The sequence below is a fragment of the Ranitomeya imitator genome, chromosome 10 (genome assembly GCF_032444005.1).
Source record: "Ranitomeya imitator isolate aRanImi1 chromosome 10, aRanImi1.pri, whole genome shotgun sequence".
NCBI classification, from domain to species: domain Eukaryota; kingdom Metazoa; phylum Chordata; class Amphibia; order Anura; family Dendrobatidae; genus Ranitomeya; species Ranitomeya imitator.
The window spans coordinates 51,588,470-51,612,502 of NC_091291.1; the positions used below are offsets into that span (position 1 = coordinate 51,588,470).

A 24,033-nucleotide genomic window follows, 5' to 3' on the forward strand; every position below is an offset into this window, starting at 1 on the left:
CCGAGGCTCCTCTTCCTCCTCCTCAGTTGACATAAGGGAGCGAGAGAGAGCGTCAGCACGGATATTCTTCTCCCCGGCGAGATAATGAAGGGAAAAGTGTAACCGGGAGAAGAACAGGGACCATCTGGCCTGGCGAGAATTTAGCCGCTGAGCTGTCTGCAAATAGACCAAATTTTTGTGGTCCGTGTAAACTTGGAAGGGAAACCGCGCACCTTCCAGAAGGTGTCTCCACTCCGAAAAGGCCAACTTCATTGCTAGCAACTCCCTGTCCCCGATGGAGTAGTTCCTCTCCACTGGCGTGAAGGTCTTGGAGAAGAAGAAGCATGGATGCTTCCGACCTTGAGCATCCTTTTGGTAGAGGACTGCTCCAGCACCAACGGACGAGGCATCCACCTCCAGTAGGAATGGCTTATCCATATCGGGACGATGTAAGATGGGAGTGCTAGCAAAGTGGGACTTAATAGAAGTGAAGGCCTTGAAGACCTCTTCCGACCACAATTTGGGATTCGCTCCCTTCTTGGTGAGGGCTACCAAGGGAGCTACCAGAGTTGAGAAGTGGGGAATGAACTGGCGGTAATAGTTTATGAACCCCATAAAGCGCTGCACCGCTTTAAGAGAATGGGGCTCTTGCCAGTCCATCACAGCCTGTAGTTTGGCAGGATCCATAGCCAATCCCTGGGCGGAGATGATATAGCCCAGGAAAGGTAAGGACTCCTGCTCGAACATACACTTCTCCAACTTGGCATAAAGAGAGTTTGCCCGTAGGAGGTCGAAGACTCTGCCAACATCTCTCCGGTGGGAGTCAATATCTGGAGAAAAGATGAGAATATCATCCAGATAGACTACAACCGAGGTGGAAAGCATATCCCGGAAGATGTCGTTGACAAAGTCTTGAAAAACGGCAGGTGCATTACAGAGCCCGAAGGGCATCACCAGATACTCATAGTGCCCATCTCTGGTGTTAAATGCCGTTTTCCACTCGTCCCCCTCACGGATGCGAATCAGGTTATAAGCACCCCGCAGATCTAATTTCGTAAACACTCTAGCTCCCCGAAGCCTATCGAAAAGCTCAGATATCAACGGCAAAGGGTACTTGTTCTTAACTGTGATAGCATTAAGACCCCTGTAGTCTATGCATGGACGTAGTTCTCCATTCTTCTTCTGCACGAAGAAGAACCCTGCCCCAGCAGGTGACACTGACTTCCTGATGAACCCTCTTGCCAGATTCTCTTGTATGTACTGAGACATTGTCTCCGTTTCCGGGAGAGATAATGGATAGACTCGACCCCGGGGAGGCTCAGCACCAGGCAAGAGATCGATAGGACAGTCATAGGGGCGATGGGGCGGAAGGGTCTCCGCCGCCATCTTGGAGAACACGTCTGCGTAAGACCAATATTGCTTGGGGAGAGAGGATAGATCTGCGGGTACCTCAGTAGTAGCAACCTGAACGCACTCTCTGTGACACCTACCCCCACATGATTCACCCCATCCCAGAATTCTGCCTGAGGACCACTCGATGTGAGGAGAGTGGTACCGTAGCCAAGGTATCCCCAACAGGACCTCATCAATACCCTCAGGAATGACGAGCAGAGAAATAATCTCCTGATGGGATGGCGACAGGGACAGAGTAACAGGGATGGTCTGATGTGTTATCTGTGCGGGGAGTGTCGACCCATTCACCACTCGTACCGTTACTGGTTGGGATAGCATAACCAGGGGTATTGCGTGACGTTGGGCGAAGGCAGAAGACATAAAATTGCCCTCCGCCCCAGAATCCACGCAGAGGTCTACCGAGTGGGAGGATGAGCCAAAGGTAATTGTCCCCTTAAAGGACAATTTGGAGGCAAACGTCGCAGTGTCTAGTGCACCTCCACCTACTACCACTAGACGCTGACGTTTCCTCGACCGCTGATGACATCTGGTGGCAAGATGTCCTGACTGTTGGCAAACATGGCAACCCTGGAGTGCACGAGCGGTCTGGGACTTAGATCCCGCTCGTGACACCACCTTAGGTTCCTGGAACTCAGGAGCCTGAACTGGAGATTCCAAAGGTTTGGCGAAGGTGGGAGCCAGCCGAAACCTCTGCCTACACTGGGCTCGCTCTAACCTCCGCTCGTGAAAACGGAGGTCAATGCGAGTAGATACTGCTATTAACTCCTCCAGTGTGGCGGGAATCTCCCTAGTGGCCAGAGCATCCTTAACGTGGTCAGCCAGCCCCCTCCAAAATATAGGGATAAGGGCTTTATCCGACCACTCCAGCTCAGATGCCAGAGTGCGGAAATGGACGGCAAAAAGGCTGACCAAGGACGAGCCCTGAGTCAGTGCCAACAGTTGGAGCGCCATGTCATGGGTGACACGAGGTCCTAGAAAGACCTGTTTCAGAGTGCTCAGGAATAACGGAGCACTCTGCACCACATGATCGCCACGCTCCCACAGCGGCGTAGCCCACTGCAACGCCCTGTCCGACAATAAGGAAATTATAAAGCCCACCTTAGCCCGCTCTGTAGGGAAACGAGAGGCCAGAAGCTCGAGATGTATTGAGCACTGACTCACGAAACCCCTACAGGACTTACTGTCACCAGAAAATTTCTCTGGTAGCGGGAGGCGAGATAGCGTCGGTACAGGAGCGGCAGTGGACAAGGTAGCTGCAGCCACACTTGCAGCCTGAACAGCGACAGCAGTAACATCCACAGCTGAGGTTGAACGCTCAAGAGCCACCAACCTTCCCTCCAGCTGCTGGATGTACCGCTGTAAACGCTGGTCGTCCGCCATTTTACTAGCCAGACCCTGGCGCTAGTATTCTGTTAGGACTGGCGGAACGCACCAAGACAGATGGTATAGATGCGTTCGCAGTCCGGGGTCCACCGTGCAGGTGAAAACCTGCTGCTAGCAATTAGCAGACTATATGGCGGTACACTAGAGTATACACGCGTGGGTTAACCTCACCCAGCGTGAAAGAAGCAATCCTGTTAAGGCACAGGACCGCGGTACCGCACCTAAAGCGCGAGCAAGTAGTCAGCGAACTCAACCCCAACTGGGATTGAAGTCCGATTAGACCCTTGCTGGCGCAACACCGCAACTGGGTGTGAAATGAAACAGAAGAGCATGCAGTGCCGCACGGACGAACGCCACTAACCACCCAGGCTTGGGTAAGGAAAGCACAGAGGAAGTGCACGGCGCCGTACTGGCGGTCACAGCAACTGGACGCTATAATGTGTGACTAGTGCTGTAGGATAAGTCGGTCGCTAGGTAGCAGCCATACACCTTCCGCGAACAGTCATACTATAGGGTAGGGGTATCCAAGGACGACTTGCACTCACAACATACACACATTAGCAATTGTTTGACAATACTAGCGCATGGCCGTGCGGTCATGCGCAGTTTATATAGCAGCAGCACAGGAAGTGGCCACAGCACTTTTGCCCTTCTAGGACCTGCCAAGAGGACCAATGGAATGTGCTGCAGAGCCTGAGCACATGACCCTCGATCTCCAACGGGAGACCTTACGCTGGGCATGCTCAGTACGTGCAGACAAGGACTTAGTCCCAGAGAAGTCCGCTCGCTGCTGACCAGCACTGACTTTAATGGCAGAGACTGGAGAAGCAGCAGTAACTCTCAGAACAGAGTGAGAATGAGCAAGACGCTGGGACCGACGTCCTTGCTGAGCAGGCTCCACTGCGGCTGGACAAGAATGGGAGACCGCAGCGGAAGTGGCTTGAGATTCCCCCTGTGCAGAAGCGGGAACTCGACCCCTAACAGACGGTACCCTAAGTGTGGTAATTAGTTTCACACTTCTACTTTGTTTTTTCCTCATCTTCCACTCCCTGATGCATTCCTCTGTTTATATGTGAATGAATATTTTTTATGCCTGGTGTTTTCAGTTTACCCTTGTTTCTGTAGCCATGTTTATTGGGTTGGTGTACTCCGGTGCACAGTAACGCCCCTCTTTCCTGGGTGGGGGAAGAGAACAGACTAAGGGCTAACTCAGGAGATAAGGCAAAGTTGACAGTCCCAGCATCTTCACCTTCAGAAGTATCCCAGGAAATAGTGCGAGCTAGGGCACCCCTAATGTTAAGGACAGGGAAAGAGCCACTGGTCCCGACTCCCGAGTCACCCGACAGCTAAGTCGTGACACACAAAAATGAATTGAGCCAAATACAACCTTCCCGAACATCTGCTGGCATACTGACTCAGAATGGTTCCACAAACATTCACCTAGTGGTGAGCGCTCGTATTACAAATTCCCCATCTTCCAGAAGATATTTTATTTTTCTTCTGGGTACCCTCCTTTGATGCAATTATCTTAATTCAGAGGACATGACCTGATGAAAGAACGGTTCATGTTTCATGGCGATAGTCTTAAATCAGTTCTAAAAAGACTACTTAGTAGGTAGAGCCAATTATGTTATTAAGTTACAAATAGGATCAGGTTTTATTTACAGTATAACTTAGATGTCATAACTGTACAATAACAATTACGTTTCTAAATGGTACCGAAAAGTTGCGCAAGATCTTCTATGAAAGAATGTATTGTTATTTAGGACTTTTTCAAAGATCAGTGTTTGTTGTCTGTGTGTTGTCTGGTTTTTTTTCCCACTGGCATCACACCGTATGCTTGATGAGTCTATTCAAAGGTCTGAATTTTTTTCTGAACTAATGGTCAACATAAAGGTCAGAGATAAAGCGGGTGAAATCAGTAATGAACACGTCACCAATTTTATAAATAAATATATTTCTAAAGGTGCTATTAACATGAAATTCTCACCAGATGTCGGTAACAGCCCATCCAATCCATGCAGACAAAGAATATAACAATAGATGACCATAAATTAAGCTTTTTGCATAATAGTCAGAAATTACACAAGGAAAAAGTATTGAATACATGAAGAAAAAGAGGTGGAAAGCTACGGAAAGTTATGGCTCCAGCTAAAATCTAGCAGTAACTAGAAAGCAATCTGCCACTTAGTGAATGATAACATCATCTGGTTCAACTGATGGCTTATATAAAGGTGTCTCATTACCAAGGTGACACAGAAGAAACATTTTATAATGGGCAAAACCAGTGAGCTGCCTCAAGACCTTTGCAACCTTATTGTTGCAAAACATACTGATGGCTTTGGTTACAGAAGAATTTCTAAACTGCTGAAGTTTCCAGTGAATACTGTTTGGTCCATAATCCAGAAAAGGAAAAAGCATAATTTCACAATATACCGGCCATGACCAGGTGCTTCCCGCAAGATTTCAGACAGAGGAGTGAAAAACAGAAAATAATTATCATAAGAATGTCCAAATGCCAAGTACCACCTCTGTAGAGCTATAGAAAGACCAGGAATTTGCAGGTACAATTCTCTCAAAGAAAATAAATAATGCACTCAATATCCATGGGCTGTATGTAAAACATATTCAAGCACACTTAACATTTTGTCAACAACATTTGGACAATCTTGTGAATTTCTGAAAGAATATAGTTTGGTCAGATGACACCAAAATTGAAAGTTTTGGATGCCATAAAACACACTATATTTGGAGGCCAAAAGGCACTGCATGTCACCTCATAAACACCATATCAACAGTGAAGTTTGGAGGTGGGAACATCATGGTGTGGGTCTGTTTTTGAACATATGGCATTGGCGAATTTCATATAATTGAAGGAAGGATAAATGGACAAATGTACAGAGACATTCTTTATAAAAATCTGCTGGCATGTACCAGGATGCTGAAGATGAAACTAGGGAGGACTTTTCAGCATGACAATGATCCGAAATACACAGCCAAGGAAAGTCTCAATTGGTTTCAGAAAAAAATTTAGCTTCTAGAGTGGCCTAGCCAATCACCTGACCTGAATCCAATAGAAAATTTATGAAAGGAACTAAAGCTCTGAGTTCATAGAAGGAACACACAAGAACTTTAGGATTTGTAGAGTGTTTGTTTGTGTGAAAGAATTGACCACACCTGAGCAAGACGTGTGGCTAATTTCTCCATACAGGAGGTATCTTGAAGCTATTATCAAAAAGAAAACTCAAAACCGAATATGTAGGAATCAAAAACTCTAGTGTGCGTACATATAATCCCTTAAAACTTTACCTTTATTAATATAAGATATAAAACCCAAAACCCAATAAAAGGAGAATGATATCAAAGCATGTCACAAAAAACACTCTATCCTATCTCCGGTCCTAGATACACCTACTGCTCATGCCTGCCTTGCTGTGGAGGTTGGCACCCTAAGGAACGATTTTTTGGCGCCCCCACTCAACGCCGGCTCTCCCTCTCTCCCCTGCAATGTCCCTCTCCATGCAGGTGGGAAAACAATATAGAAAATAGAGCAGTGGTGAAAAAAATAGCTAAATTAATGAAAAAGCCATCATCAGGACCTATATAGGTACCTCCAAATAATTACACAAACTATACAGCACAGTGTTTGGTCTAATTATTGGTGGATATAGGACCATTGCAGCTACGGTTTAAGTGCAATATTTTTGGATACTATAGGGGATATCTGTGCAGTTGGTGCGTTGTGCTGTATAGTTTGTGTAATTATTTGGAGGTACCTATATAGGTCCTGATGATGGCTTTCTCATTAATTTAGCTATTTTTTTCACCACTGCTCTTTTTTCTATATTGTTTTCCCACCTGCAAGGAGAGGGACGTTGCAGGGGAGAGAGGGAGAGCTGGCGTTGAGTGGGGGCGCCAAAAAATCGTTCCTTAGGGTGCCAACCTCCACAGCAAGGCAGGCATGAGCAGTAGGTGTATCTAGGACCAGAGATAGGATAGAGTGTTTTTTGTGACATACTTTGATATCATTCTCCTTTTATTGGGTTTTGGGTTTTATATCTTATATTAATAAAGGTAAAGTTTTAAGGGATTATATGAAGCTATTATCACCAACAAATGCTTGTGTATGAACTATCAATTCAAATTCAGTAAGTGTGTTCAATATTTTTTACCTGTGACATTTCTCATTATTACATATAACTTAATTTATAGACATCTATAGTTTGATTTCTTTGTCTTTGTGGATTGCATAGGTTGTTACCGACATCTGGTGAGGTTTTCAAGTCAATAGCAGGTTTAGAAATATATTTACTGAGAAAATTGGTGACATGCTCAATACTTATTTATCCCACTGTATGTCATGTTCAGATCCATTTGCAGACAAATCTCATTCATTCAAGTTGATGAATTCACGTACTGCTCATTTTTCATGGATCCATTGCTAGGTAGCATGAAGGAAACCTTCCAATTTATTTTACAGGTGAGAAAAACAGGTGGATAACAACAAGTAGATGCACAAAACACAAACCAATAAACAGATGCTGTATATGAATGGTCAGAGCTTTGTAAACACAAAATGGACATGAATGTACGGCTAAGACTTTATATTTCACAGATTTCTCTAAAGTGACATGAATGTTCAAAAATAGAAAAACTATCTGTGGCCCTTTACTAGAGTTGGATGGCTTATCCTATTTCTGATTGGCCCCTTTAATTTTATTCTACGGGGACAAATCCTAATTTCTATTTGTGTGTCAAAGATTGCGTTCACCTTCTAACTGGTAAACTGTCTGATATTTGGAACTTTTAGCTAGGTTAGATTGTTCTAAAAAGAATCCTGCCATGCAGATCCAACTGGCCAAAAAAACAAATAAACAGGCATAACTTGAAGCTCTTAGGTAACAGTACACAATCTGAGACAAGGTTGTATAATCTATCAAGTGACATTTAGATTACTGAAATTATCTAATGAGGAAAAGAGGTTTTCTGTCATTTTTCTCATATAACAGTAAAGTGTATTGTGGTCTCTGGGGAGCGCAAAGGAAGCAGATAAGTCAGATGGAATGATAAGTCCACCTCAGCGTGTGTCTCCAAAGGAGGATAGGTGCAGGAGTGGAATGCAGTAGTCTATATGGTGCAGTAGGGGAATGAAAAAAAACGGTCAAAGGATTGCTAGGAACTACAGGCCACAGGTGTATTAGATGAATCCACAACCCGTTTCAACGGTAATCCCGTCTTCATCAGGTGGAGAAATCTCCACCTGATGAAGACATGGTTACCGTCAAAATGTGTTGTGGATTCATCTAATACACCTATGTCCTGTAGTTCCTAGCAATCCTTTGACCATCTTTTTCATTCCACTATTTTTCTCATATAGACCTTCGTTCTTTTTTCTTAAAGAAGCACTCTTCCTCCCATCAAAGATTCTATCCTCTTAATATATTGTAATTGTCATATTATTGCAAGTGTCATAATACTTTGCACTTGCAATTGCTCATTTTGCGTTTTTACCCAATTAAATCTTGTTTTCCATTAGGTCTATGAAATCACATGATTAAAAATTGTCTAACTGAATGCTTCTAAACTCTATGTAGAAACAGGAGGCACATTATACCTGCATCACTCATGAGTCACTACAAAAGTCCCTGGCAGGAGGAGCAGCTGGGTCAGGAGTTGAATACAGGAATGATTTATGCAGGGAAAAGAGACTTCCTGTTTCTACATTGATCAGAGAAAAAAGAAGAATTAGCTGGGTAAAAAAGGCAAAATGAGCAAGTGTAAGTACACAGTGCTATATTATATAATGACTGCAATATATTAAGAAGATAGAAACTTTGAAGGGAGAAGTGCTTCTTTAATTGGTTAAAAACCATGTTAGGCCTCCTTCACACTTCGTGGTGATTTCTGTACAGGAAAAAACAGTACTGGTGTACGTATGTGACATCCGTTACATCTGTGTTTCGTCCGTGTTTGCTGTCCATATGTCAGTGTGTCCGTGTGTCTCATCAGTGTACCGACCATGTGTAGGTGTGACATGTAACGGCAGCTGAAGAAAGCATTAAGCTACTAACGGGTAGCGGCATTTCTCGGAAGCCCATGACAGCACGACGAGAGAGAGGGGATCCGCCCATCAGGAACAGGAAACCTACAGATACAAAAGGGCGGCACCTCTCCCTTGCCTCAGTTGTATTTCAGAGTCTTGAGAGGACTACCGCAGTTAGTGGCACACAAAAATATACACTATATACAGATTATATACAAAATTTCAGCCATATATTGGAACTGGGTATCATACGTGAGATATATACATTTATAGGAAGTGCAACCCCCACGTGAATAGGGAGGGAACTAAGGGTGCTGTCATGGGCCTCCGAGAAATGCCGCTACCCGTAAGTAGCTTAATGTTTTACTCGGACTCCCATGACAGCACGACAAGAGAATTACAGAGATGTAAGGTACCTTAGGGAGGGACTATTGTTATGAACTGGTGATTTAGAACCACAATGGACCTGGTGGTTAAGAGCACAGAAAATGACCTGATAGTTACTAATAACATAGGACGAGCTCTGAGACGTGGGAACTCTGCTGACCGCAATCCCTAATCCTATCACACCACACTAGAAGTAGCCGTGGAGCGCTCCTGACCAGACCTAGGCGCCTCGGCACAGCCTAAGAAACTAGCTAGCCCTGAAGATAGAAAAATAAGCCTACCTTGCCTCAGAGAAATTCCCCAAAGGAAAAGGCAGCCCCCACATATAATGACTGTGAGTAAAGATGAAAATACAAACACAGAGATGAAATAGATTTTAGCAAAGTGAGGCCCGACTTACTGAATAGACCGAGGATAGGAAAGATAGCTTTGCGGTCAGCACAAAAACCTACAAACAACCACGCAGAGGGCGCAAAAAGACCCTCCGCACCGACTAACGGTACGGAGGTGCTTCCTCTGCGTCCCAGAGCTTCCAGCAAGCAAGACAAACCAAAAATAGCAAGCTGGACAAAAAATAGCAAACAAAGAAACACAAGCAGAACTTGGCTTATGCAGGGAAGACAGGCCACAAGAACGATCCAGGAGAGAGCAAGACCAATACTGGAACATTGACTGGAGGCAAGGAGCAAAGAACTAGGTGGAGTTAAATAGAGCAGCACCTAATGACTTAACCTCGTCACCTGAGGAAGGAAACTCAGAAGCCGCAGCCCCACTCACATCCACCAGAGGAAGCCCATGGACAGAACCAGCCGAAGTACCACTTATGACCACAGGAGGGAGCTTGACCACAGAATTCACAACAGTACCCCCACCCTTGAGGAGGGGTCACCGAACCCTCACCAGAGCCCCCAGGCCGACCAGGATGGGCCAAATGAAAGGCACGACCCAGATCGGCAGCATGAACATCAGAGGCCAAGACCCAGGAATTATCTTCCTGACCATAACCCTTCCACTTAACCAGGTACTGGAGTTTCCGTCTCAAAATACGAGAATCCAAAATCTTCTCTACCACATACTCCAACTCCCCCTCAACCAAAACTGGGGCAGGAGGATCAACGGATGGAACCACAGGTGCCACGTATCTCCGCAACAATGACCTATGGAATACATTATGGATGGAAAAAGAAGCTGGAAGGGTCAAACGAAACGACACAGGATTAAGAACCTCAGAAATCCTATACGTACCAATGAAACGAGGCTTAAATTTAGGAGAGGAAACTTTCATAGGAATATAACGAGACGACAACCAAACCAAATCCCCAACACGAAGTCGGGGACCCACACAGCGCCTGCGGTTAGCGAAACGTTGAGCCTTCTCCTGGGACAATGTCAAATTGTCCTCTACATGAGTCCAAATCTGCTGCAACTTATCCACCACAGTATCCACACCAGGATAGTCCGAAGACTCAACCTGCCCTGAAGAGAAACGAGGATGGAAACCAGAATTGCAGAAAAACGGTGAAACCAAAGTAGCCGAGCTGGCCCGATTATTAAGGGCGAACTCAGCCAAAGGCAAAAAGGACACCCAATCATCCTGATCAGCAGAAACAAAGCATCTCAGATATGTTTCCAAGGTCTGATTGGTTCGTTCAGTTTGGCCATTTGTCTGAGGATGGAAAGCCGAGGAAAAAGACAAATCAATGCCCATCCTAGCACAAAAGGCTCGCCAAAACCTCGAAACAAACTGGGAACCTCTGTCAGAAACGATGTTCTCCGGAATGCCATGTAAACGAACCACATGCTGGAAAAACAATGGCACCAAATCAGAGGAGGAAGGCAATTTAGGCAAGGGTACCAAATGGACCATCTTAGAGAAGCGATCACAAACCACCCAAATGACCAACATCTTTCGAGAGACAGGGAGATCCGAAATAAAATCCATAGAGATATGTGTCCAGGGCCTCTTCGGGACCGGCAAGGGTAAAAGCAACCCACTAGCACGAGAACAGCAGGGCTTAGCCCAAGCACAAGTCCCACAGGACTGCACAAACGAACGCACATCCCGCGACAGAGACGGCCACCAAAAGGATCTAGCCACCAAATCTCTGGTACCAAAGATTCCAGGATGACCAGCCAACACCGAACAATGAACCTCAGAGATAACTCTACTCGTCCATTTATCAGGAACAAACAGTTTCTCCGCTGGGCAACGGTCAGGTCTATTAGCCTGAAATTTTTGCAGCACCTGCCGCAAATCAGGGGAGATGGCAGACAAAATTACCCCCTCTTTGAGAATACCCGCCGGCTCAGGCACACCCGGAGAGTCAGGCACAAAACTCCTAGACAGGGCATCCGCCTTCACATTCTTAGAGCCCGGAAGGTACGAAACCACAAAGTCAAAACGGGAGAAAAACAGCGACCAACGATCCTGTCTAGGGTTCAACCGTTTGGCAGACTCGAGATAGGTCAAATTCTTGTGATCAGTCAAGACCATCACGCGATGCTTAGCTCCTTCAAGCCAATGACACCACTCCTCGAATGCCCACTTCATGGCCAGCAACTCTCGATTGCCAACATCATAATTACGCTCAGCAGGCGAAAACTTCCTGGAAAAGAAGGCACATGGTTTCATCACCGAGCCATCAGAACTTCTGTGCGACAAAACAGCCCCTGCTCCAATCTCAGAAGCATCAACCTCGACCTGGAACGGGAGTGAAACATCTGGCTGGCACAACACAGGGGCAGAAGAAAAACGACGCTTCAACTCCTGAAAAGCTTCCACAGCAGCAGAAGACCAATTGACCACATCAGCACCCTTCTTGGTTAAATCAGTCAACGGTTTAGCAATACTAGAAAAATTATTGATGAAGCGACGATAAAAATTAGCAAAGCCCAGGAACTTTTGCAGACTCTTCAGAGATGTCGGCTGAGTCCAATCATAAATGGCCTGAACTTTAACAGGGTCCATCTCGATAGTAGAAGGGGAAAAAATGAAACCCAAAAATGAAACCTTCTGAACACCAAAGAGACACTTTGACCCCTTCACAAACAAAGAATTTGCACGCAGGACCTGGAACACCATTCTAACCTGCTTCACGTGAGACTCCCAATCATCCGAGAAGACCAAAATATCATCCAAGTATACAATCAGGAATTTATCCAGGTACTCTCGGAAGATGTCATGCATAGAGGACTGAAATACTGATGGAGCATTGGAAAGCCCGAATGGCATAACCAGGTACTCAAAATGGCCCTCGGGCATATTAAATGCTGTTTTCCATTCATCGCCCTGTTTAATACGCACAAGATTATACGCACCACGAAGATCTATCTTGGTGAACCAACTAGCCCCCTTAATCGGAGCAAACAAATCAGACAGCAGCGGCAAGGGGTACTGAAATTTGACTGTGATTTTATTAAGAAGGCGGTAATCAATACAAGGTCTCAACGAACCATCCTTCTTGGCCACAAAAAAGAACCCCGCTCCCAATGGCGACGACGACGGGCGAATATGACCCTTCTCCAAGGATTCCTTTACATAACTCCGCATAGCGGTGTGCTCAGGCACAGACAAATTAAACAGTCGACCTTTAGGAAATTTACTACCAGGAATCAAATCGATAGCACAATCGCAATCCCTATGCGGAGGTAGGGCACTGGATTTGGGCTCATCAAATACATCCCGGTAATCCGACAAGAACTCTGGGACCTCAGAAGGGGTGGATGATGAAATAGACAGAAATGGAACATCACCATGTACCCCCTGACAACCCCAGCTGGACACAAACATAGATTTCCAATCCAATACTGGGTTATGGACCTGTAGCCATGGCAACCCCAACACGACCACATCGTGCAGATTATGCAACACCAAAAAGCGAATATCCTCCTGATGTGCAGGAGCCATGCACATGGTCAGTTGGGTCCAGTACTGAGGCTTATTCTTGGCCAAAGGCGTAGCATCAATTCCTCTCAATGGAATAGGATACTGCAAGGGCTCCAAGAAAAACCCACAGCGCCTAGCATACTCCAAGTCCATCAAATTCAGGGCAGCGCCTGAATCCACAAATGCCATGACAGAATAGGATGACAAAGAGCAGATCAAAGTAACGGACAAAAGAAATTTCGACTGTACCGTACCAATGGTGGCAGACCTAGCGAAACGCCTGGTGCGCTTAGGACAATCGGAGATAGCATGAGTGGAATCACCACAGTAAAAACACAGCCTATTCCAACGTCTGTGTTCTTGCCGTTCATCTCTGGTCAAAGTCCTATCATATTGCATAGGCTCAGGTTTATGCTCAGATAATACCGCCAAATGGTGCACAGTTTTACGCTCACGTAAGCGTCGATCGATCTGAATGGCCAAAGACATAGACTCATTCAGACCAGCAGGCATAGGAAATCCCACCATGACATCCTTAAGGGCTTCAGAGAGACCCTTTCTGAAAATTGCTGCCAGAGCACATTCATTCCATTGAGTGAGCACAGACCACTTCCTAAACTTCTGACAATATATCTCTACCTCATCCTGACCCTGACACAGAGCCAGCAAGATTTTCTCTGCCTGATCCACTGAATTAGGTTCATCATAGAGCAATCCGAGCGCCAGAAAAAACGCATCAATATCACATAATGCAGGATCTCCTGGCGCAAGGGAAAATGCCCAGTCTTGAGGGTCGCCACGTAATAAAGAAATAATGATCTCAACTTGTTGAACTGGGTTACCAGAGGAGCGGGGTTTCAAAGCCAGAAACAGTTTACAATTATTTTTGAAACTCAGAAACTTAGCTCTATCTCCAGAAAACAAATCAGGAATAGGAATTCTAGGTTCTAACATAGAATTCTGAACCACAAAGTCTTGAATATTTTGTACTCTTGCAGTGAGATGATCCACACAAGAAGACAGACCTTTAATGTCCATCACTACACCTGTGTCCTGAACCACCCAAATGTCTAGGGGAAAAGAAAGACAAAACACAGTGCAGAGAAAAAAAAATGGTCTCAGAACTTCTCTTTTCCCTCTATTGAGAAGCATTAGTACTTTGGGCCTCCAGTACTGTTATGAACTGGTGATTTAGAACCACAATGGACCTGGTGGTTAAGAGCACAGAAAATGACCTGATAGTTACTAATAACATAGGACGAGCTCTGAGACGTGGGAACTCTGCTGACCGCAATCCCTAATCCTATCACACCACACTAGAAATAGCCGTGGAGCGCTCTTGACCAGACCTAGGCGCCTCGGCACAGCCTAAGAAATTAGCTAGCCCTGAAGATAGAAAAATAAGCCTACCTTGCCTCAGAGAAATTCCCCAAAGGAAAAGGCAGCCCCCCACATATAATGACTGTGAGTAAAGATGAAAATACAAACACAGAGATTAAATAGATTTTAGCAAAGTGAGGCCCGACTTACTGAATAGACCGAGGATAGGAAAGATAGCTTTGCGGTCAGCACAAAAACCTACAAACAACCACGCAGAGGGCGCAAAAAGACCCTCCGCACCGACTAACGGTACGGAGGTGCTTCCTCTGCGTCCCAGAGCTTCCAGCAAGCAAGACAAACCAAAAATAGCAAGCTGGACAAAAAATAGCAAACAAAGAAACACAAGCAGAACTTAGCTTATGTAGGGAAGACAGGCCACAAGAACGATCCAGGAGAGAGCAAGACCAATACTGGAACATTGAATGGAGGCAAGGAGCAAAGAACTAGGTGGAGTTAAATAGAGCAGCACCTAACGTCTTAACCTCGTCACCTGAGGAAGGAAACTCAGAAGCCGCAGCCCCACTCACATCCACCAGAGGAAGCCCATGGACAGAACCAGCCAAAGTACCACTCATGACCACAGGAGGGAGATTGACCACAGAATTCACAACAGACTATGGCCTGTAGCACCCTTAACCCGAAGGTGAGATCAGAGGAAGCCCCCAAATCCAACCTATAGTGTTTAAAGAAGGTGGACGGGGATGACCATGTGGCCGCCTTACATATCTGGTCGATTGAAACTCCAGATTTTTCCGCCCAGGATGTAGCCATATCCCTGGTGGAATGCGCCCTCAGATTCTGCGGAGCCGGACCCCCACCTGCACTATAAGCCAAAGAGATAGCCTCCCTAATCCACTTTGCTAGCGTGTACTTTGATACCCTGAGTCCCTTTCTAGGACTTTGGAAAGATAAAAATAACGCATTATCTTTCTTCCATGTATCGGTAACAGAGATGTATTCTAGCAGGCATCTCCTAACATCTAATGTATGGAGTAGCTCTTCTTTAGGGTTGGAGGGATTGGGAAGGAAGGATGGTAAAACTATCTCCTGTGATCTGTGAAACCGTGATGACACTTTTGGTAAATAGGCCGGGTCCGGTCTGAGGACTACCCTATCCGGCAGAAACTCTGTATAAGGGGAAAGCCTGGAGAGAGCTTGTATGTCTCCCACTCTACGGGCAGATGTAATTGCTACAAGAAATGCTTTCTTAAGGGATAAGGCCTTAATTGAAGCTGAATGTAATGGTTCAAACGGCTCTCTAGTCAATGCTGACAGGACTAGGTTGAGATCCCAAGGCATAGATCTATCCTTATGTATGGGTCTAGTTCTACCAGATGCTTTAATGAACCTTGAGATCCAATAATTATTGGCGATGTTACAAGAAAACAGGGCCCCCAGGGCCGAGACCTGTACCTTTAGAGTACTAGTGAATAGATCTAGCTCTAAGCCTCTTTGCAGGAATTCTAAGATTTGTTTTATAGGTATTCCCTCTTCTAAATTAAAATCAGAAGAGGCCAGAAACTTCCGCCAGGTTCTAGCGTAGATTGTTGTCGTTATCTGTTTCCTACTTTTCATAAGGGTCTCAATTAAATTTGGGGAGAACCCTTTGTTTTTCAGTAACGCCCTCTCAAACTCCATGCCGTTAAATGGAGACTCTTTACTTGCGGATGGCTGATCGGACCCTGGTAGAGTAAATCTGGAATGTCCGGAAGTACCCAGGGGTCCTCCACTGACATGATCCTGAGCCAAGTGAACCAGGCCCTTCTGGGCCAGAATGGGGCAATCAATATAACTCTTGCTCGATCTTCTCTTATCTTCCTGATTACCAGGGGTATCAGGCCTAGCGGGGGGAACGCATAAGCCAGCCGAAAGTCCCAATTGATCAGAAAGGCGTCTACCGCCAGAGGATTCTCCCTGGGATTTAGGGAACAAAATTTTATTGTCTTTTGGTTGTCCCTGGTGGCAAATAAATCTACCTCTGGATGTCCCCATTTGTGGACAATCTGGTTGAACACAAGACTGTTTAGAGACCACTCCCCTTGTCTCAAGGTGTTGCGGCTTAGAAAGTCCGCTTTGACATTTTCTTTTCCTCTTACATGCAGAGCGGTTAAAGATAAGAAATGATTTTCCGCTGTCTGGAACAGACAATCCGCCACTCTCATCAGTGATTCGGAATGAGTTCCACCCTGGTGATTTATGTATGCGACCTCCACCTGGTTGTCCAAGAGGATCTTGACATGATGACCCTGCAGATATATGAGGAATTTTTTAACTGAAAGTTCAATTGCCATTAACTCCCTTTGGTTGGAGGAGGCTGATGTTAGGGGGTTCCATAGACCCTGAACTATCATGTCATCCATGTGTGCTCCCCAACCCGAAGGGCTAGCGTCTGTTATTACAATACGTGTCACCTGTGTCACCCAGGGAACTCCCGCCGATAAATTTTCATTGTTTAGCCACCACCTAAGAGATGTAAGAGTTTTTGGACCCAAAGTAATCTGACTCTGCAAGGACCCATGTAAAATTCTATCATTAACCAGCACCTCGGATTGTAACGGTCTGGTGTGAAATTGGGCCCAACGGACAGCGGGAATGCATGAGGTTAGAGATCCTAATAGTGACATAGCCTGTCTAAGGGTCATGGATGGTTTATCAATTGCCTTAGACACCTGTTGCTGGATGTGTAACAATTTGTCGGGAGGAAGACAACACTGTTGGGATTCTGAATTTAACAAAAGTCCTAAGAATCTTTGTATTTTTGGGAGCTGTAACCGAGATTTTTCATTATTTATGGTGTGCTGAACTCCCTACTATAAGGAAATCATCCAAGTAGGGGACAATCAGGATGTCAGACTCTCGTAAGTGCGCCATGACTTCGGCCACTAACTTTGTAAACACCCTAGGAGCCGCTGATAAGCCAAAGGGAAGAGCTCTGAACTGGAAATGACGAATCTGTCCCCCCATTGACACAGCTACTCTCAGGAACCTCTGGAAGTCTTCATGTATCGGAACATGATAGTATGCATCCTTTAGATCTACGACTACCATGAAGCAGTGTTTAAACAACATTTTTATTGCTGAATTAATTGTTTCCATTTTGAACGATTCATTGACCAGAAACTCATTAAGACATTTGAGATTTATAATCGTTCTAAACGATCTGTCTGGCTTCTTGATCAGAAAAAGAGGAGAGTAAAATCCCCTCCCTCTTTCTGATTCTGGGATTTCGATCAAAACATTTTTGGAGCATAAGTTCATGACCTCTGCTTCCAGAGCTGCTTGTTCAAGGGGGGAGGAACGTAAAGGGGTTAACTTAAATTTTTCTCGAGGCCAGTGATCGAAGTCCAGCCTTAGACCTTTTGTTATAATGCCTCTGACCCATTTACTGTTCGTAATGTCAAACCATGCTGAGGAGAATGCTGACAGTCTACCCCCCACAGGGATCGCTAGTCATTGGTCCGGTTTTTTCTGTTCTTTTGAGGAACGGCGAAACATGTAGCCCGTACCTATTCCGCGTCTATCCTCCCATCTAAAACTCTCTCTAGAGGGTGAGGACCCACGTTTCTTCCCGCGACCAAACCTCCTTCTATTGAAGGGCCGGCGGTAGGATGCTGAAGACAGATTAGGAAATTTCTTTTTGTCATCCCCCGCTTTCTCCAGTAACTCATCCAGAGTTGGACCAAAGAGATATTCTCCTTTACACGGGATGGTGCAGAGTTTAGTTCTGGATTGAATGTCGCCTGACCAGCATTTTAACCATAAAGCTCTGCGAGCCGCGTTAGAGAGTCCTGCCGCTCTAGCCGCCATTCTGACCGAGTCCACAGATGCGTCCGACAGGAAAGCCGCAGCATTCTGAATTGTTGGTAGAGCCTTCAGAATATTATCTCTGGACACACCGTCCTTAAGATGGGACTCTAACTGATCTAGCCAGACCATTAATGACCTGGCTGTACATGTTGCGGCCACAGCTGGTCTGAGAGATCCAGCCGCCATCTCCCAGGTACTTTTAAGGAAAGTATCTGCCTTCCTGTCAAGGGGGTCCTTGAGGGTCCCCATATCCTCAAATGGTAATGAGGCTTTCTTTGATGCTTTTGCCACTGCTGCATCCAACTTAGGGGCTTTATCCCACGTATCCACAACCGGATCATCAAAAGGATACCTGCGTTTTAACGCTGGCGGTAAGGCACCCTTTTTTTTCGTTTTTTTCCATTCTCGGAGGATCAAGTCCTGGATCTTCTCGTTTACCGGAAAAGATCTAAGTTTTTTACGATCCAATCCACTAAACATCAACTCCTGCTTTGAGAGCTGTGATTTGGGTTCCTCTATACCCATCATACCTCTAACTGATTTGACCACTTTGTCAATCCTATCCAAGGGTAGACAGAATCGTCCAGACTCCTCATCCGATGAAGAGGAGAAAGGACTAGAGAGATAGGCACTTTCCTCTCTTTCTTCCTCTGAAGAATTAGAATCCAGGGGGTTCTATGTTTTGAGCCTTCCGCTTGGGATAGGGACCGTAGTGATTCCCTTACTTCCAGCCGGATCATTTCCTTTAGGTTTGCCGTACTCACAGACTCTTCCGCTACCTAGGGGAGGACAATATAGGTGATAACTACTATCTGACCTAATGTCACTTCCACCCAACCACTCCTGTAGACCTCACCGTCTGTTGTATACAGGGGGCACATAAATTTTTAGGACAAGAATCAGGTAAGGGGACTCCACAGAGGGCACACTCCTTATGTTTTGATTTGTCCGCACTTTACTTCCCCTGGAATGATAAAGTATAAGGGGACCGCGTCACAGAGTGAACTTTCACATAGATCACTTACCCGTGCACCAAAGCAAAGTACCGGAATACGAGGGGGCTCTTTCCTAGTCCAAGCTCTGGATCTCTGCTCGGATGAGCTTTTACGACTGGACTGGTCGCTTCTGTCTTTCTGTTTGGGCTTCTGACGCACCTCGTCTGGCAGCTGCTGCTGCTCACCACCACTCTCCATGACGAATTGCGGCCAAAAGCAGGGTTCTAACATTGTCATCTGCTTAAATCCACCTTGGATCCGGTCAGCAGATGGGCCAGCGCTATCCCTATTGGCCCAGGACACAGCAGGGAGGGCAGGGGGCCTTGTGGGAAAACCTGCGTTCAGGATGCGATGGCCGCCGCCATCTTGGATCGACCGCGCATGGGCAGACATCCGGCGACCCGGAAGCGGCTACTAACTCCGCCCCCCCACGTCACTGCACCCGGAAACGCTCCAGCACGCGCTGAGAGCGGTGCAGGACGCCGGGGATGGATCGCAACGCTCCGGGTGCTCACCCACACAGTCCTGACCTCGGCACCCGCAACCACGCCGTACCGCTGCACCACCAATGGAAGATACTTACCTGCGCCGACGCTGATGGAGGCAGGAAATCCTCCGGACTCCGCTCCCTGCTGCGAACGCCACAGACGTGCAATCCAGTAAGGACCACCGTGGCGTCTCCAGGGATCTCTGCACCGGCCAAGGTAGGAGACCCCCCCGCTACCGGATTCGGCCGGCCGGCCTGGGCTCCTTCTGTAGGCACCCGTCCCTTCAGGAACAGGAAACCAACTGAGGCAAGAGAGAGGTGCCGCCCTTTTGTATCTGTAGGTTTCCTGTTCCTGATGGGCGGATCCCCTCTCTCTCGTCGTGCTGTCATGGGAGTCCGAGTAAAACTACAATCATTGTCTTCTGGTTGCACACCTGCAGGAGACAAGGATGAGGGCTGCCTTCAGCAGCCGACCAGCGCCCCTGAGAACAGCACAAACTGTGCCACTGGTTCCCAGGCACCGGTACTTGTCATGCTGATGACACACAGAGTGCACGTGTGCAGTAGGAATTTTGTCCATGTGTAGAAATCGCTGGAATGCGGGATGTCGCCATGGACAGGAAGCAGACCAAGAGTCAAAGTATTTATTTAACAAAGAACAATACTCCTCGCAGGGAGTAGGGGGTTGAAGGGTGAAGGTAAGTAATGGGGCAGAACTGGGAGGATGGCAGGGTAGGATAGGGACGAACGGAAGTTCAGTAATAAAGAGGTTAACCTTATCGGACTGTAGACTTCTGATGTGAGGAAGTTCAAGGTTCCAATGGTGGCACAGGCAACAGTGGCGCAGGTCGTCTCTGACAGGCTGGAATCCAACGGTGGCACCTACAACAGACCAACATCTGTTAGCTTTTCCGCTAACAGACATTTGAGCAGATGGTTCACCCTTTTCTTGATCATCAGCGGAACCATAGGGACTTCTTGCTCGAGTTCCTCAGTTTGAGTACTTAGTCCTGCTCCCCCTCTCTTTGGCAGGCACATTCCAGCCAGACCTGGATTCGGATGCGTTTAGACCATGCAGGCCAGACCCTTCGTCATCCACGCTGTAGTCGGCAGGATCTTGTGAGCTTACGGCTGGCAAACTTTCCACCTCAGGGGATTATCCTTCTCATTGACGAGAACCGTAGGAGTGGGCATCTTGGGAACACTTGTCACCTTCTCTCCTTTTTCGGGAGCTTGTGGCGAGCATGATGGAGATTTACTCCAATGGCAGTCGTCCCTTCCTCCTTTTTGGGTCAAATCTCACTGTCGGGACCTCTAGACCCAGGTTGGAATTCTGCCAGACTCGCCACCACGCGTCGGGACAGCGCAGACATTTTACCGTGGACAGTCGACACCCTCTCTGTCTCTTACCGCAGTCCGAAGTCGTGGCACTGTCTTGCTCTGAGGGGGGCTCTTCTCCTCCCGCCATACCATTCCCTCCAGGGGTGACATTCCCTCCAATTAGCAGGACCTTTGAAGGAGTGAGCGGATCTTTGCCATTGTTTTACTCGGGTAGGACAATTTCTGGACAGGTGTCCCACTCTTCTGCATGCCCAGCACTCACATGTGCGTCTGTCTGGTACATGCTTTCTTCTGGATTTTCAGCCTCTGTGGCAAGCGTATCCCATCTGTGAATGCTCTTTGCTCCATGACCTGGAAGCAAATTTTGGAGCAACCGCTGGGGTACCTCTGATGCTCAGCACCTCCCCTCTAACTTCTTCTATTCTTCGCTATGAAGTACCTCAGGATATTACACTGGGCTTCAGAACAGCAGCAAGGGCTCTCTTCATGCTTTTGACTTCTTGTATATTTTTTGCATTCCCAGCCATAAATCACAAGACCACGTTGGCTCTTCTTCGTTCGGGTTGGGTACTCCGCAACTATGGACTATCCCTGTCAAGGCTGCAATCCTCTGCTCCTGCTCGCCTATGCGTTCTCCTGCCCCTATTTCAAAGAAAATCATGCTTGACTTTACTCGCAAGTGCTCCCTAAGAGCCTGCTTCAGCAGCACTTTACGTAGGCCCGTCACTAGCTGGTCTCGCAGCACTAAGTCAATGGAACCTACGCCTACTCCGTCTTTGCGAGCAATGGCAGTATGGAGTTCCAGCAGCGCATTCATGAATTGTGTCACCGTCTCCCCCTCTTTGAATACACCTGAACAGGCACATACGTAACCCCCTATGTCCGTAGGGTCCCCATGCATCTCCTCAAGAATTAACAACACTTTTCCCAGGGTGTCTCTCATCTGAGGGGGTCACAACATGACAGAGTCCCTGGCCTCCTCATCCAAAGCCATCACTGCTACCTCTGCTTCCAGGGCTGGGGTCATGGGATGCATCTTCAACATCCCCCTTAAGCGCTCAGTCCAACTCCATTACTCCCATTGAACTTCTGGATGTTACTTAACAAGGCTCCCAGGGAAATGCTGGATCTAGGGCCCCCTCTAATTGCTTGATCTGCCACCACTGCACCATTGTGTGACATCCTGCCAACTACGCCAAGTGTAGAAATTGCAAGAATGTGGGATGTCGCCACAGACAGGAGGCAGACCAAGAGTTAAAGTATTTGTTTAGCAAAGAACAATACTCATCCCAGGTAGTATGGGGTTGAAGGGTGAAGGTAAGAAATGGGGCAGAACTGGGAGGATGGCAGGGTAGGATAACGACCGGAAGTTCAGTAATAAAGAGTTTAAACTTATCAGACTGTAGACATCTGATGTGAGGAAAGTTCAAGGTTTCAACAGTGGGACCGGCAACAGCGGCGTGGGTCATCTCGACGGAGTCTCTGACAGGCGGGAATCCAACGGTGGCACTGACAACAGTGGCGCAGGTGGTCTCATCGCAGTCTCTGGGGGTTAGGAAGATTTCCCATGCTCAAAACGTATCTAGCACGGTACTGAGTCTAGTATGGGGAACCATCATAACAGAACTTCGCTGTGTACACAAGTCCTTGGTAGAGAAGCTTTGGCCTAGCCATCTGTCTCTCTCTGCATTGCACACTTAGTGCAGTCTCTGCCTTCAACTAGGGTCACCTCCTAGCATGGAGGGTAGCGGGGAGCTGACAGTTGGTCGTCCACAAACGGTGGACCTGTATGCAGAGGTCTGTCAAGTATGTGGTCACTCTTGGGCAGAGAGTGTGCAGTACTCACTATCACATCAGGTGCGGCACCTGGCTTAGCTCCCCACAGCTCCGCTCTGCTGGCACGGCTCTGCACAGCTCCGCTCTGTTGGTTTGGCTCTTCATTGCTGTCACAGGCCCAGCACTTTCTGGTGGGGAAGCAGAGCGCGCTGCTCACCACTCTGCGCGCTGCACTTACTTGGTGCCAAAGCCTCCTACAGTGCACGCTTTTCCTTCTTATACTCCTGTGGCTGTTCTCTCTTTCTAGGCTCTCCCCGTCCCCTCCTCTCAGCAGGAAGCTCCATCTCTATGAGACCTCCCTCCGGCAGCAGGGGAAGGTCCGCCTCCCTCAGGCTTTTCCCCCGGAAGCAGAGGTTGCAGCCCTTTCAGTTCCGGACACGGAATGCCGATACCTGTGGTCCGGTCTTTCACCTTACATTTGCTGTGCAGAAAAAAATGACATGTCTGCATGTTTTTCACACGACACACGGTCCGTGAGAAAAACCTGACATGTGCGCACCAACATTGAATAAAATTGGTGTGCATATGTCCATATTTACGACCCTTAAATAACGGTCCACATACAAAGCTGAATAAGACCTTAACATGACTAGTTGTTAGTGATGAGCGAGTGTACTCGTTGCTCGGGTTTTCCTGAGCACGCTTGGGTGGTCTCCTAGTATTTGTGACTGCTCGGAGATTTAGTTTTTGTTGATATAGCTGCATGATTTACAGCTGCTAGCCAGCCTGAGTACATGTGGGGGTTGCCTGGTTCCTAGGGAATCCCCTCATGTATTCAAGCTTTCTAGAAGCCACAAATCATGCAGCTGCGGCAAGGAAAACTAAATCTCCGAGCAGTCATAAATACTCGGAGACCACCCGATCGTGCTCGGGAAAACCCAAGCAACAAGTACACTCGCTCATCACTACTAGTTTTGTTTTTTCTATTACAATTCATGTAATTATATAAGAAATCTTAGAATCACATGATCAATTAATCACATGACTTACAAATAAAAAATGCAACCAAAAAAGGGAACGTAAAAAATTGCGTATATATGAAAAAAATTAAACTGCAGGATTTTTTCCATGCATTATTATTTTATATAAAATAGCC

General features: G+C 46.8%; 1 protein-coding gene across 2 annotated transcripts in view; it reads left to right on the top strand.

The window, feature by feature from the left end:
* The window catches only part of FAM83E (family with sequence similarity 83 member E), a 136,350-nt gene that overhangs the window by 44,644 nt on the left and 67,673 nt on the right, over positions 1 to 24,033 (top strand). The window lies entirely within an intron of this gene.